This window comes from Aethalodelphis obliquidens, unplaced genomic scaffold, assembly GCF_003676395.1.
Source record: "Aethalodelphis obliquidens isolate GAN/ISIS:26980383/991018 unplaced genomic scaffold, ASM367639v1 scaffold19, whole genome shotgun sequence".
NCBI lineage: Eukaryota > Metazoa > Chordata > Mammalia > Artiodactyla > Delphinidae > Aethalodelphis > Aethalodelphis obliquidens.
Window position 1 is genome coordinate 22554222 of NW_020837963.1, and position 15137 is coordinate 22569358.

Genomic DNA, 15137 nt, shown 5'->3' on the forward strand with positions numbered 1-15137 from the left:
GCCCGCGTACCGCAAAAAAAAAAAAAAAAAAAAAAAAAAGAATAAAGCCCACGATTTGTTAATAATTCTGATCTCTAAGAGGGAAAAATGGTTGAGGCCTAAGGTTTCATCCCCCTCTCATGAATTTTCCTAATCATGCCCCATAACTTTGTCCTATGAATTTACATAATATTTAATTTTAAGGGGATTGTCAAATTCTAATTTATCCTCCCAATACCAAGATAGAAAGTTAATAAATAGTTTATGCCATTTTAAAATGGAAGGATGGAACCAAGATATATTCATGTTCCATTTCAAATAGCAAAGCAACATAAATCTGAACTATGCCTTTTTTGCACAATTTAATAAATACGGGTCTTCATTATACATGTGGCAAAGCAGACAAGGATGTCTGCTGTCACCATTTCTGTTCAATATTGTACTGGAAGTTTTATTTAGGGTAATTGGGCAAGGAAAAGAAAAGTCATCCAGATTAGAAAGGAAGAGTACATCTATTTCGGTTTGCTATTGACATGATCTTATATAGAGAAAATCCTAAGGAATCCACAAAGAAACTATTAGATGAAAATAGACCTTAGAAAGTTTAGAGAATACAAAATAAATACACAAAATCAATTCTATATCTATATACTAGCAATAAACAATCCAAAAATTAAATTAAGAAAATTATTCCACTGCTGTGCAACAGAGATTGGCACATTGTAAATCAACTATACTTCAATTTAAAACAATGAAGAGGAAAAAATTATTCCATTTACAATAACATCAAAAAGAATAAAATACTTAGAGATAAATTTAACACAATAAATGTAAGACTTCTATACTGAAAACTATAAAATATCATTGAAAGAAATTAAAGAAGACCTAATAAATAGAAAGACAACCTGTGTCATTGATTGGAAGATTTACTATTGTTAAGATGGCAATATTCCCGAAATGAGCTACAGATTCATAGCAATTTCTATCAAATACGCAACTGCCTTTCTAGTAAAAATTGACAACCTTATCCGTATGAAAATAATAGTCACGTGGAAATCAGACTGACCAAAATAATCTCAAAAAGAGCAAAGTTGAAGGACTTATACTTCCCAATTTCAAAGCTTACTACAAAGCTACAGTATTCAAGAATGTTTGGTACTGACATAAGGACAGACACATACTCTAATGGAATAGAATTGAAAGTTCAGAAATAATCATTCACATATATGGTCAACTGATTCCAAGACAATTCAGTGAGGAAAGAATAATTTTTTTCTGCAAATGGGACAGGATACCCACATGCAAAACAACGAATTTGGATTCATACCTCACACCATTAACAAAATTAACTCAAAATAGATCAAAGTCCTAAATACAAGAGCTAAAACTATAAAATTCTCAGATGAGAACATAAGCATAAATCTTCAGGAATGTGAATTAGGCAATAGCTTCTTAGACGTGACAGCAAAAACACAAGCAAAAAAAATAGATAAATTAGACATCATCAAAATTTAAAACTTTTGTGCTTCTAGGGACACTATCAAGAAAGTGAAAAGACAACCTGAGAGTGGAAGAAAATATTTGTAACTCATATATCCAATAAGGATCTATTAATCAAAATATGTAAAGAACTTTTACAACTCCACAATGAAAGGACAAATAACCCAATTTTAACATGGACAAAGGATATGAATACATAGTTCTTCAAAGAAGATGTATAAATGGCCAATAAACAAATGAAACAATCCTACACATCATCAGTCATCCAAGAAATGCAAATCAAAAAACAGAATGAGGTACTACTTCATACCCTCTAAGATGCCTATAATCAAAATTGGGGGCAGTAACGTTGTTGGCAAGGATGTGGAGAAACTGGAAACCACATACACTGCTGGTGGAAGTGCAGAATGGTACAGCCACTGTGGAAAACACCCTGGCAGTTTTTGAAAAAGGTAAGCATAGAATCAACATATGACCCAGCAATTCTACTCCTAGATTTATACCCCGAAGTATTGAAAACAGGTATTCAAGCAAATACTTGCACATGTGTTCATAGCAGCACTATTTACAAAAGCCAAAGGTGAAGAGAACTCACATGTCCATAAATGGAGGAACGGATAAACAAAATATAGTTTATCCACATAATTGAATAATATTCAGCCATAAGAAGGCATGAAGTAGTGATACATGCTACAATATGGATGAACTTTGAAAACATTCTATTAAGTAAGAGAAGCCACTAACAAAAGTCCACATATTTTATGATTCCATTTATCTGTGTGTTAGTCTGCTCGAGCTGACATAACAAAATGCTACAGGCCGAGGGGCCTAAACAACAGAAATTTATTTTCACACAGTTCTGGAGGCAAGAAGTCCAAGATCAAGGTGTCTGAAAATTTGGTTTCTGGTGAGACCTCTCTTCCTGGCTTGAAGACGGGAGGGGGGAATAGGGAGTAACTGATAAATGGCTACAAAGTCTTCTCTTGGGGGTAATGAAGATGTTTTGGACCTAGATAAAAACGATGGTCGCACAACCTTGTGAATGTACTAAATGCTACTGAATTGTACACTTTAAAATGTTAATGGTATGTGAATTTTCCCTCAATAAAAAAACTAATTGAAACTTTTATAAAAGGTCAGAGAAAAACAAGTTTCCGCGAGGGTGTGGAGAAATCAGAACCCTTATGCAGTACACTGCTGGTGGAATGTAAAATGTTGCAGCAACTCTGAAAAATAGTCAACAGTCTCTCAAAAGGTTAAATATAGAGTTACTCTATGACCCAGCCGTTCTGCTTTTAGGTATTATACCCCCTCAAATGAAAACATATGTACTCACTCAAGCTCGCACATGAATGTTGGCAGCAGCATTAATTCATAAGAGCCAAAAGGTAGAAACAACCCAAACGTCCATCAATTCATGAAAAGAGAAACAATGAGTGTATGGAATGGATAAATCATATCTATAACAATAAAACATTATATAGCTAAAAACAGGAATGAAGGACTGAGACATGTCATAACATGGATGAACCTTGGAAACATGATGCCGAGTGAAAGAAGTCAGACACAAAAGACCATGTATTATATGATCTCATTTATATGAAACGTCCAGAATAGGCAAGTCTATAGAGACAGAAAGTGATTTCATGCTTCCTTAGACTTGGGGAACGTTGGGGCATAGAGTGGTAATAGCCAAGGGGTGAGGGGTTTCTTTTATGAAATGAAAAAAATATTCTAAAATTGCTTGTGATGGCTGCACACATCTGTGAATATATTAAAAGCCATGGAAATGTACTCTTTAAATGGGTGAATGATATGGCGATGAATTATATCTCAAGAAAGTGTTATAAAAAGAAAAGCAATAAGAAGACATTAACTTGAGAACAAGAATTTATTTTATAAAGGACTTATTTTGTAAAGACACCAAAATAGATTGCTGAGGAAAATCACAGAATGTCCTTTCCTGTGAATTTGTGAGAGTGTTTTTCCCCTGTATCTGGTGACATTTAGATGCAGCCCTTCGAAAGTGATAGATTAGAGATGGGTGGTCCTCCCGTGAACCTTTGAGATATATTACATTTATCACCTACATTATTCAGTAAATGCAAGACATACCTGCCCCGTTTCCCTATTTCCTTTCAGTTGGGGTAACTGCCTATCATTTAACTTCCCCAGAACATTCTCTTTGGTAAAATGAGGTAAGTATACACTTTCATTTCCAAACTGTGAGATTTAATGAGCTAAAGTCCTTGGATGAAGAGTGCAGGGAAAGCTCAAAGTAATATTGTGATTATGTTTAGATATTTTTTTCAATGTGTAAAGTCACATAACCTCATTATTGCAGTCAGATATATGATGCTGGGCAAGTGTTACTTCCAGGAAAATGTAATAAAACCCAGCTCCTTGGAGATCCAGCACAACGATACATTTTCCTGTAATCTTCAGGTGATTCCCATGTGGGTAACCTCCCTCAACTCAACTTTAATAATAATGACCTCCGTTTGTGCTCCAGCCGAAAGTAATCTAGTTAATTGACAATCAGAAAATGACCCTGACTTTCAGGCCTGCCTTGCCAGTGATACAGCTGTGCTGAACGTATCTTGGACCTGCAAATAAAATACTGATTCCAGTCGCTGCTACAGAATGCGCGTTGATACCGTGGATATTTTCCAGGGCTGGCTCCGTTTTAAAGTTAGGTATCTCTACGGGAAAGTGGGATATCAGTTAAGACGAAAAGGTAATCCAGAGCTAACCCTGGTGATTTTTTTTAATGTTTTTGGTCTTTTAATTGGGGAAGGTAACCTTGTACAGCAATCAGGTAGATTAAACACTGTGTCATTTTGACTTCCAAATGAAGACAAGAGTCTTGGAATTCTGAAGGACATGTCTCATAAGGCACGTGTCCACAATCAATAGACTTTTTTTTGAATTTTATTTTTTTATACAGCAGGTCCTTATTAGTCATCAATTTTATACACATCAGTGTATATATGTCAATCCCAATCTCCCAATTCATCACACCACCACCACCACCACCCCTCCCTGCTTTCCCTGCTTGGTGTCCATATGTTTGTTCTCTACATCTGTGTCTCTATTTCTGCTTTGCAAACCAGTTCATCTGTACCATTTTTCTTTTTTTTTTTTTTGTACCATTTTTCTAGATTCCACATATATGCGTTAATATACAATATTTGTTTTCTCTTTCTGACTTACTTCACTTTGTATGACAGACTCTAAGTCCATCCACGTCTCTACAAATGACCCAATTTCGCTCCTTTTTATGGCTGAGTAATATTCCATTGTATATATGTGCCACATCTTCTTTATCAATTTGTCTGTCCATGGGCGTTTAGGTTGCTTCCATGACCTGGCTATTGTAAATAGTGCTGCAGTGAACATTGGGGTGCATTTTGAATTAGTTTTCTCAAGGTATATGCCCCGCAGTGGGATTGCTGGGTCATATGGTCATTCTATTTTTAGTTTTTTAAGGAACCTCCATACTGTTCTCCATAGTGGGTATCACTTTACATTCCCACCCGCAGTGCAAGAGGGTTCCCTTTTCTCCACACCCTCTCCAGCATTTGTTGTTTGTAGATTTTCTGAGGATGCCCATCCTAAAATAGATTTTTTACCTGTAGTATTTTAGGACACCTCGTATGGCTCAGGGCAGGGTCTCAAAGGGGCCTGTGGTTGACTGCTCAAAAACTTCTCCATCTTTGCATTTCTGTAGGAATCTAGCCCACATTATCTGCTTAATAAATATTCTGATTGAATAAATGAATGAACTTCCAGATAATGCTTTAGATCATTGTGCTGGTAGTTTCTGACCTAAATTTGTTCATCATCAGTGTTCCCCCTTCTAGAAGTTCATATCGCCTGTTTTTTGTTCTGGTGTGTGCCTGGTAGTCAGAATAATGTTCCCCCCAAAGACATCTACATACTAATCCCTGGAACCTATGAATACATTATTTTACATGGCAAAGGAGAATTAAGATTCCTAATCAGGTGACTTTTAGAATAAGGAGATTATCCTAGATCATCTGAGTGGGCTCTGTGTAGTTACAAGGGGCTTTAAAGGTGGGAAAGGAGGGCTTCTCTGGTGGCGCAGTGGTTAAGAATCTGCCTGCCAATGCAGAGGACACAGGTTCAAGCCCTGGTCCGGGAAGATCCCACATGCTGAGAGCAACTAAGCCCACGCACCACAACTACTGAGCCTGCACTCTAGAACCCGTGTCACAACTACTGAAGCCTGCACACCTAGAGCCCATGCTCCGCAACAAAAGAAGCCACTGCAAGGAGAAGCCTGTGCACCACAATGAAGAGTAGCCCCTGCTCACCGCAACTAGAGAAAGCCCGCATGCAGCAACGAAGACCCAACGCAGCCAAAAATAAATAAATAAAATAAATAAATTTATTTAAATAAATAAAAAATAAAGTGCACAGTTCAGTGATTTTAAAAAAAGAAAAAGTGGAAAAGGAAGATAGAAAAGGAGGTCAGCGTGAGGCAGTGTGAGAAAGATTCACATGCTGTTGTGCTGGCTTTGAGGATGGAGGAAGGGGCCATGAGCCCAGGAATGCTGGCAGCTCTAGAAGCTGGAAAGAAAAGGCAAAGAGAGAGATTCTCCTCTAGAGTCTGCAGAGTATACGGAACCCTGCAGACACTTTAATTTTAGCCCAGTGAGACCCATGTCAGTCTTGCAACCTACAAAACTGTAAGATGTAAATTTGTGTTGTTTCAAGCCACCAGGTGTGTGGTCATCCGTTATAGCAGCAAACAGAAAATGAGTACTGTTCCCTATCTTTTTCTTGTCAACTGACTAGAGTTCCTTATATAGTCTAGATACTGATCTATGTACTCGTTTTGCACATTGAAAATAACTTTTGATCTTCTGTCACTCATTTAGCATTTTCTATGTTGTCCTTCATTCAACAAAAATCCTTACTTAATTTTTATGTACTCAAATCTCTCTCATTGTGAGTCCCTGTGGATGGTACTTTTTGGGGTCTTATTTAAAACACCTCCTCCACCCCAAGTTTCAAAGACATTTTCCTTACCTTCCTTGGTTAGTGTCATGGCTTAACCATGTCCATTAGGCTTCCAGTTCACAGGGGTGGAGTTTATCTTGTAAGAGATGTGAAGTAGATCTGTTGGTTGGGATATTGGCTCAGCTGCCCTAACAGAGCCCAAACTATCTGTGGCTTAAGAAAGAGAGAATTTTATTTCCTTCTCACAACAGTCCAGATATCAGGAGGCAATACAGATGTGTAGGGCCTGTACGTGTGCCTTCCAATTCAGAGGCCAAGTGGTTGTTCTAGTACATGTTTTATCTCAAAGGACAGGGAAGATTTTGATTCTCATTTGCTTTCTGATCAATGTATCCAAAGACATAAACTTATGTTATTCTGCTCTAGATTTGTCCCCAAATTTTTAGCATGTAATGCTTTAAGTATCATTTATCTCTGAGTATTTTATAATTTTCCAAGGGATTTCTATTAACACTTGGCAGATTTAGCCAGTTTTCCTGTTTTCATTACATTGCCTGGCATGTAACAATATTCTGTGAAATCTTTGTCTTTTAGTTTCAGTGTTACATCATGGTGTAATTTTTTTGAAGACATTTAGTTAATAATTAGTGATCCAAGTATTAATTAAAATTTAACCCTGTGGGGCTTCCCTGGTGGCACAGTGGTTAAGAATCCTCCTGCCACTGCAGGGGACATGGGTTTGAGCCCTGGTCCGGGAAGATCCCACATGCCACAGAGCAACTAAGCCCGTGTGCCACAAGTACTGAGCCTGCATGCTGCAATTACTGAAGCCCACGTGCCAGAGCCTGTGCTCCGCAACAAGAGAAGCCACTGCCACGGGAAGCCCATGTACTACAACGAAGAGTAGCCCCCTCTCACTGCAACTAGAGAAAGCCCACACACAGCAATGAAGACCCAACCCAGCCAAAAATTGAAAATAAATAAATAAATAAATAAAATTTATAAAGAAAAATTTAACCCTGTGAAATGGTACCAGTGGAAATAATTAAGCTAATCTGATAGATGCATAGAATCTTCAAAGTGTGTCTACATTAGTAGGTGGGTAGGCACTGAGAATTATGTTATAATTGAGAGTAGGCAAGTTTCTTTTGATGTTTAGTTTTTAGATTCATTTCAATTTTAGGAACATAAATGCAATAACAGTAATAGTAATAAATAAGAGAAAACGAAGCAATTGATCCTCTTGTTTTTACACTCAAAACTACCACACAATTAAATTATGTGTGTATTTAGCACCACCAACTGAGCAAAAATCTAAGACAGAGAAAGAAAGGGGAATAAAGCACAGAAAAAATATAAATGTATGAGTTAAAAAGAGAGAAATGAATAGACATTTCTCCAAAGAAATACATATGGCAAATAAACACATGAAAAGAAGCTCGACATCACTAATCACTAGGGAAACTCAAATCAAAACCACAATGAGATACCACCTTACATCCGCTAGGATGGCTACTCTAAAGAAACCAGAAACAAAAAATAACAAGTGATAACAAGTGTTGGCGAAGAGATGGAGAAATTGGAATGCTTGTGCACTGTTGGTGGGAATGTATAATGTGAGCGCTGCTACAGAAAATAGGATGGCAGTTCCTCCAAAGATTAAAAATTGAATTATCATTCTACTCCTGGGTACATACCTCCAAATAAGTGAAAGCAAGTACTCAAACAGACATTCGTACACACCTGATCATAGCAGCATTATTCACAGTAGCCAACATGCAGAAGCAACCCAAGTGTCCCTCAACAGATGAATAGATAAACAAAATGTGGCTCAAATATACAATGATATATTATTTAACCTTACAACGGAATGGAATTCTGATACATGTTACAACATGGATGAACCTTGGGGACATTATGATAAGTAAAATAAGCCAGACACAGGACAAATACTATATGATTCCGGTTATATGAAATACCTAGAGTAGTCAAATTTAAAAAGAAAGTAGAATGGTGGTTGCCAGGAGCTGGAGGAATGAGGAGTTATTGTTTACTGAGTACAGAGTTCAATTTCAGATGATAAAGAAAGTTCTGGAAATGGATAATGATGACGGTTGCACAACAATGCAAATCTCTTTCTGCCAATGAGCAGTACAGTTAAAAGTGGTGAAGATGGTAAACTTTATCTAATGTATATTTTACCACAACTTAAAAAATAATTTTTAAAAAAGAGAGAGAGAGAAAGTTCAAAAGTGAAAAGAAACGGCCAATGATAGGGTCCTGTAGTGTTTCATCACAGTTTCATAATTTTGCCAAAAGGCGTCCCTTTACAGTTAACTCATGGGAAAATGAACATGTGACAACATAACACAGAAATGAGGCATGAGGGACACGTCAGTGCTGAGGACATTCCAGGCAGGTCAAGAACGTGGAAGGAGGAGGCTGGAACCGCAGAATGTGAGATGTCAAAACACAAACTTAGAGATTGTGTCTCTGGTTTTGTTTGTTTGCTTCTTTATTTTTTATTTTAACCTAGTGGCCTTGGTCCTCCAGGGTGTCAGTCAATCCCTAACTTTTTATCATTTTTCTTATTTGTACACGTGCACTGTTTAAAGAGAAAGTCCGTGGCTTTCATCAGATTCCCAAAGCGTTGATCAACTTGCAGGAAATAAAGAAAGAGATCCAGTTCACTCTCACCCTTTTCAGGTGTGGAAACTGAAATGTGAAGAAATGAGGCTTCAAGCCCAAGGTCACAGAGTTCGTTATAGGAGATTCTGCTTCTTTTTGCTCAGGTGCTTTTGAGTTTCAGGTGATTTCCCCTGTGGGAGTATTTCCGTTTTTAAGCCAGCTCTGCTGGAACCAGCTGTCCTGGAACAAAGGGACAGATGGTAGCACAAACCCTGACTTTGCTGGCCCTGCCCCTACTGATTCCAATGGGAGTCCTTTAATGAGGGAGGGAGGAGGGTGACCAGAAAGAGGAACAGAGGGACGGACAGTATTTGCTGACAGCCATGGGGGAGGGGGAGGTGCAGAATGTAACTCTTTGGCCGTCCTTTGACCCAAATGACTCCCCTGAGAAGGTGGCAGGAACTAGAACCATTGTACTCATATCGCGGCACAATCTCGCTGCCGGGCCGGGCACAGCACGATCCAGCTTCCAGGAGGGAGGATGGAAAGTGATTCGTAGCAGCACCTTCCCAGAACAAAAGGAGAAGGAAGAAATTTGGGCTGAACACAACAAAGACCAAACAAGCAGTCTGATCAAGCATCGAGCCAGCCAAAGAAACGTAAGTCCTCTTCTTGGCAAGAACTATGTTTTAGTAATAAGATCCTTTCTCAGGAAAGCAGGTGCTTTGTAGACAACTGGTCATAAGGAGCGCACATCAGTAGGTCTGGCTGAACACCTCATAACACCAAAGAACAGAAGGGTTAAATCAACTAAGGAAGGTGTCAGACTGGTTCAGTAAATGAAGGCATACTGCCTGGAAACTGTACACTTGTCCATTAAGGCTCAAAAATGTCTCTGCAAGGGACACAATACTCAAAAGAAGTTAAATTAGCAGATTAGAATGATCAACTAATTAAATTACGGGGCACAGTCTTTCCAGCATGAAGTCAGCAGCAAAGAACCTATTGCGATTAGCTAGGGAGCAATGGCATTCACAGGATAAAGAGCAGCTCAGACAGTGCTTACATGTGCTCCAGCCTCTGCACAGCATCAGCTCAGAGGATTCACTCAGTGCTGGTGAGAGACAAGTTTTACGAATGGGGAAGATTCAAGTAATAAATCATTTTCCTGTGCACGACTCTAAATCTGCTTCAGGCAATGTGGACAGCAAATATAAGAGATGCTGGTTTGTTTTTTCTTGTATGCATGAAATGACCAGTCAGGAGGTCTGAGGACTGTCATGATAATGGCCTGTATGCTGCAGTCAGAATTTGAATTATTTACCCCATGGAAAATAAAAATCATTTCCTGTGATGTCAAATGCACAATTTGCTGCTCATAACCTTTTTTTAAACAACATATACTAACTATTGAGCTATGTAAGGATTCTCTATGGTAATATATAGCATGAATAAGATTCAATGAAGAATAAAAAAGAAACTGAAAACGTATTTTGCAAAAAAAAACCTGATAAGTAGAAAACAGAAATGATTTACACCTAAACAGTATATAAATGAAGGCTACAGGAGCTACTTAGCATTACAAATTGCAGAAAAAATATATATAATTAACTAGTGTCAATTTGACATCAAATACAACAACTTTCTTTTGAGCATTGTAAAAACAAACATGCAATAAAACTCTCAAAAAGGATGTATAGTCCTTTTTATAGTTTAGTCTAGGTATTTCCACTACCCAAATAATTCTATATCACTGGATTTTTTAAATTATATATTTGGAGTTTTCACTATAATCATTGTCATTAAAGACATGTTTGAAATTGCAAAAAGGTAGAAAAAGAGAAAAATTACATTTTACTTTTACTTTAGGATTTCTATGTACAAATTTATTTACTTAATAAACTAAATGTATGAACTAAAACCATAAAATTCTTAGATGATAATAGGTCTGAATCTTTATGACCTTGAATTAGGCAATGGTTTCTTAGATATGACACCAAAAGTGAAAGCAACCAAGGAAAAATAATCCAGACTTCAAAATTTAAGATTTCTGTGTGTCAAAGGATACTATCAAGAAACAAAAAGACAATCTACAGAATGGGAGGAAATATTTGAAAATTAAATAAATGTCTAGTACCAAAGTACATAAAGAACTCTTACAACTCAACAATAGAAAGACTAATAAACCAATTGAAAAATGACAATGGATTTGAATAGATTTGCACGTTTTCAAAAAGATGACTAATCAACACATGAAAAGATACCCAATATCATTAGCATTTAAGGAACTGCAAATCAAATTACAATGTGCTCCATTTATGATAAAAAACCCTCCAGAAAGTAGGCATAGAGGGAACTTACCTCAACATAATAAAGGCCATATATGACAAACCCACAACCAACATCGTTCTCAATGGTGAAAAACTGAAAGCATTTCCTCTAAGATCAGGAACAAGACAAGGTTGTCCACTCTCACCTCTATTATTCAACATAGTTTTGGAAGTTTTAGCCACAGCAATCAGAGAAGAAAAAGAAATAACAGGAACACAAATTGGAAAAGAAGTAAACCTGTCACTGTTTGCAGGTGACATGATACTATACATAGAGAGTCCTAAAGATGCTACCAGAAAACTACTAGAGCTAATCAATGAGGTTTGTAAAGTAGCAGGATACAAAATTAATGCACAGAAATCTCTTGCATTCCTATACACTAATGATGAAAAATCTGAAAGAGAAATTAAGGAAACACTCTCATTTACCATTGCAACAAAAAGAATAAAATACCTAGGAATAAACCTACCTAAGGAGGCAAAAGACCCGTATGCAGAAAACTATAAGACACTGATGAAAGAAATCAAAGATGACACAAACAGATGGAGAGATATACCATGTTTTTGGACTGGAAGAATCAACATTGTGAAAATGCCTCTACTACCCAAAGCAATCTACAGATTCAATGCAATCCCTATCAAACTACCAATGGGCTTTTTCACAGAACTAGAACAAAAAATTTCACAATTTGTATGGAGACACAAAAGACCCTGAATAGCCAAAGCAATCTTGATAAACAAAAAAAGAAGCTGGAGGAATCAGGCTCCCTGACTTCAGACTATACTACAAAGCTACAGTAATCAAGACAGTATGGTACTGGCACAAAAACAGAAATATAGATCAATGGAACAGGCTAGAAAACCCAGAGATAAACCCACACACATATGGTCACCTTATCTTTGATAAAGGAGGCAAAAATATACAACGGAGAAAAGACAGCCTCTTCATTAAGTGGTGCTGGGAAAACTGGACAGCTACATGTAAAAGAATGAAATTAGAACACTCCCTAACACCATACATAAAAATAAACTCAAAATGGATTAAAGACCTAAATGTAAGGCCAGACACTATCAAACTCTTAGAGGAAAACTTAGGCAGAACCCTCTATGACATAAATCACAGCAAGATCCTTTCTGACCCACCTCCTAGAGTAATGGAAATAAAAACAAAAATAAACAAATGGGACCTAATGAAACTTAAAAGCTTTTGCACAGCAAAGGAAACCATAAACAAGACGAAAATACAGCCCTGAGAATGGGAGAAAATATTTGCAAATGAAGCAACTGACAGAGGATTAATCTCCAACATATACAAGCAGCTCATGCAGCTCAATATCAAAAAAACAAACAACCAAATCCAAAAATGGGCAGAAGACTTAAATAGACATTTCCCCAAAGAAGATATACAGACTGCCAACAAACACATGAAAGAATGCTCAACATCATTAATCATTAGAGAAATGCAAATCAAAACAACAATGAGGTATCACCTCACACCAGTCAGAATAGCCATCATCAAAAAATCTAGAAACAATAAATGCTGGAGAGGGTGTGGAGAAAACGGAACCCTCTTGCACTGTTGGTGGGAATGTGAATTGGTACAGCCACTATGGAGAACAGTATGGAGGTTCCTTAAAAAACTGAAAATAGAACTACCATACGACCCAGCAATCCCACTACTGGGCATATACCCTAAGAAAACCAGAATTCAAGGGTCACGTACCCCAATGTTCATTGCAGCACTATTTACAATAGCCAGGACATGGAAGCAACCTAAGTGTCCATTGACAGATGAATGGATAAAGAAGATGTGGTACATATATATAATGGAATATTACTCAGCCATAAAAAGAAACGTAATTGAGTTATTTGTAGTGAGGTGGATGGACCTAGAGTCTATCACACAGAGTGAAGTAAGTCAGAAAGAGAAAAACAAATATTGTATGCTAACACATATATATAGAATCTAAAAAAATGGTTCTGAAGAACGTAACGGCAGGACAGGAATAAAGACGCAGACATAGAGAATGGACTTGAGGACACGGGGATGGAGAAGGGTAAGCTGGGACGAAGTGAGAGAGTGGCAAGGACATATATACACTCCCAAATGTAAAATAGATAGCTAATGGGAAGCAGCCGCATAGCACAGGGAGATCAGCTCTGTGCTTTGTGACCACTTAAAGGGGTGGGATAGGGAGGGTGGGAGGGAGACGCAAGAGGGAGGAGATATTGGGATATATGTATATGTATAGCTGATTCACTTTGCTATACAGCAGAAGCTAACACACCATTGTAAATCAATTATACTCCAATAAAGATGTTAAAAAAAATTACAATGTGTTTACATTTACACTTCATACCCATGATGATGGCTATACAACAACAACAACAAAAAAGGAAAATAACAAGTACTGATTGATAAGTGTGTGGAGAGATTGGAAATCTCATACATTGCTTGTGGGAATGTAAAATGGTGCTGCCACAGTGGAAGACAGTTTAGTGGTCCCTCAAAATGCTACATATAGAATTACCATATGACTTAGAAATTCCACTCTTAGGTGTACACCCAAGAGAAATGAAAACCTGTTCATGTAGAAATCAGTACACAAATATGTATAGCAGCAGTATTCTTAACATCCAAAAAAAAAGATACAGTGCAAACATCCATCAACTGATGAGTGAATGAATAAATAAAGTATGATATATCCATTCAATGGAATATTATTTAGCTGTTAAAAAAAAGAGAGGAAAGAAAGAATACTAATATATGCTACAGCATAGTTGTATCTTGAAAACTTTTTGCTAAGTGAAAGAAACCAGGTACAAAACACCACATATTTATGATTTCATTGATATGAAGGGTTCAGAATGTTCAAGTCTATAGAGACAGAAAGTAGAGTATTGGTTGCCAGGGTGTAGGAGAATTTGGGGGGGATGGGTTGGTGAGAGAATGGGGAGTTGCTGCTAATGAGTGTGGAGTTTCTTTTGGGGGTGATAATGTTCTGCAATTACATCGTGGTAATGGTTACAGGACCTTGTATATAGAGTAAAAATAAGTGAATTGTACTATTTTTAAAAAGTGATTTTATGGCACGTGAATTATATCTCAGTAAGAACAATTGATCTTAAAATATTTTAAAATGGGTGTGGTGGTTACTTTTTTGTGCCAATTTGGCTAGGCCACAGTACCCAGATATTTGGTCATACATGAGTCTAGATGTATCTGTGAAGGAATTTTTTAGATGAAATTAACATTTAAATTGGTAGACCTTGAGTAAAGTAGATTAAGCTTCATAGTGTGGGTGGGCCCCATCCAATCAGTTGAAGACCTTAAGAGAAAAACAATGAGGTCCCTCAAGGAAGAAGGAAATCTGCCTACAGACTACCTTAGACACAAGCTGAAATATCAACTCTTCCCTGGGTCTCCAGCCTACCAGTCAACGCTGCAGAATTTGGACTTGTCTGCCTCCACAGCGTTGTGAGCCAATTCCCTAAAGTCTTTCTCTCTCTCTTTCTCCATGTATACACACACACACACACACACACACACACACACACCCTCTCTGTCTTTATATCTATATATTACATAAACGCACCCTATTGGTTCTGTTTCTCTGGAGAACCCTAACTAATACAATGGACAAAGGATTTGCATAGACATTTCTCTGAAGAAGATTAATGGTCAATAAGCACATGAAAAGATGCTCAGTATCA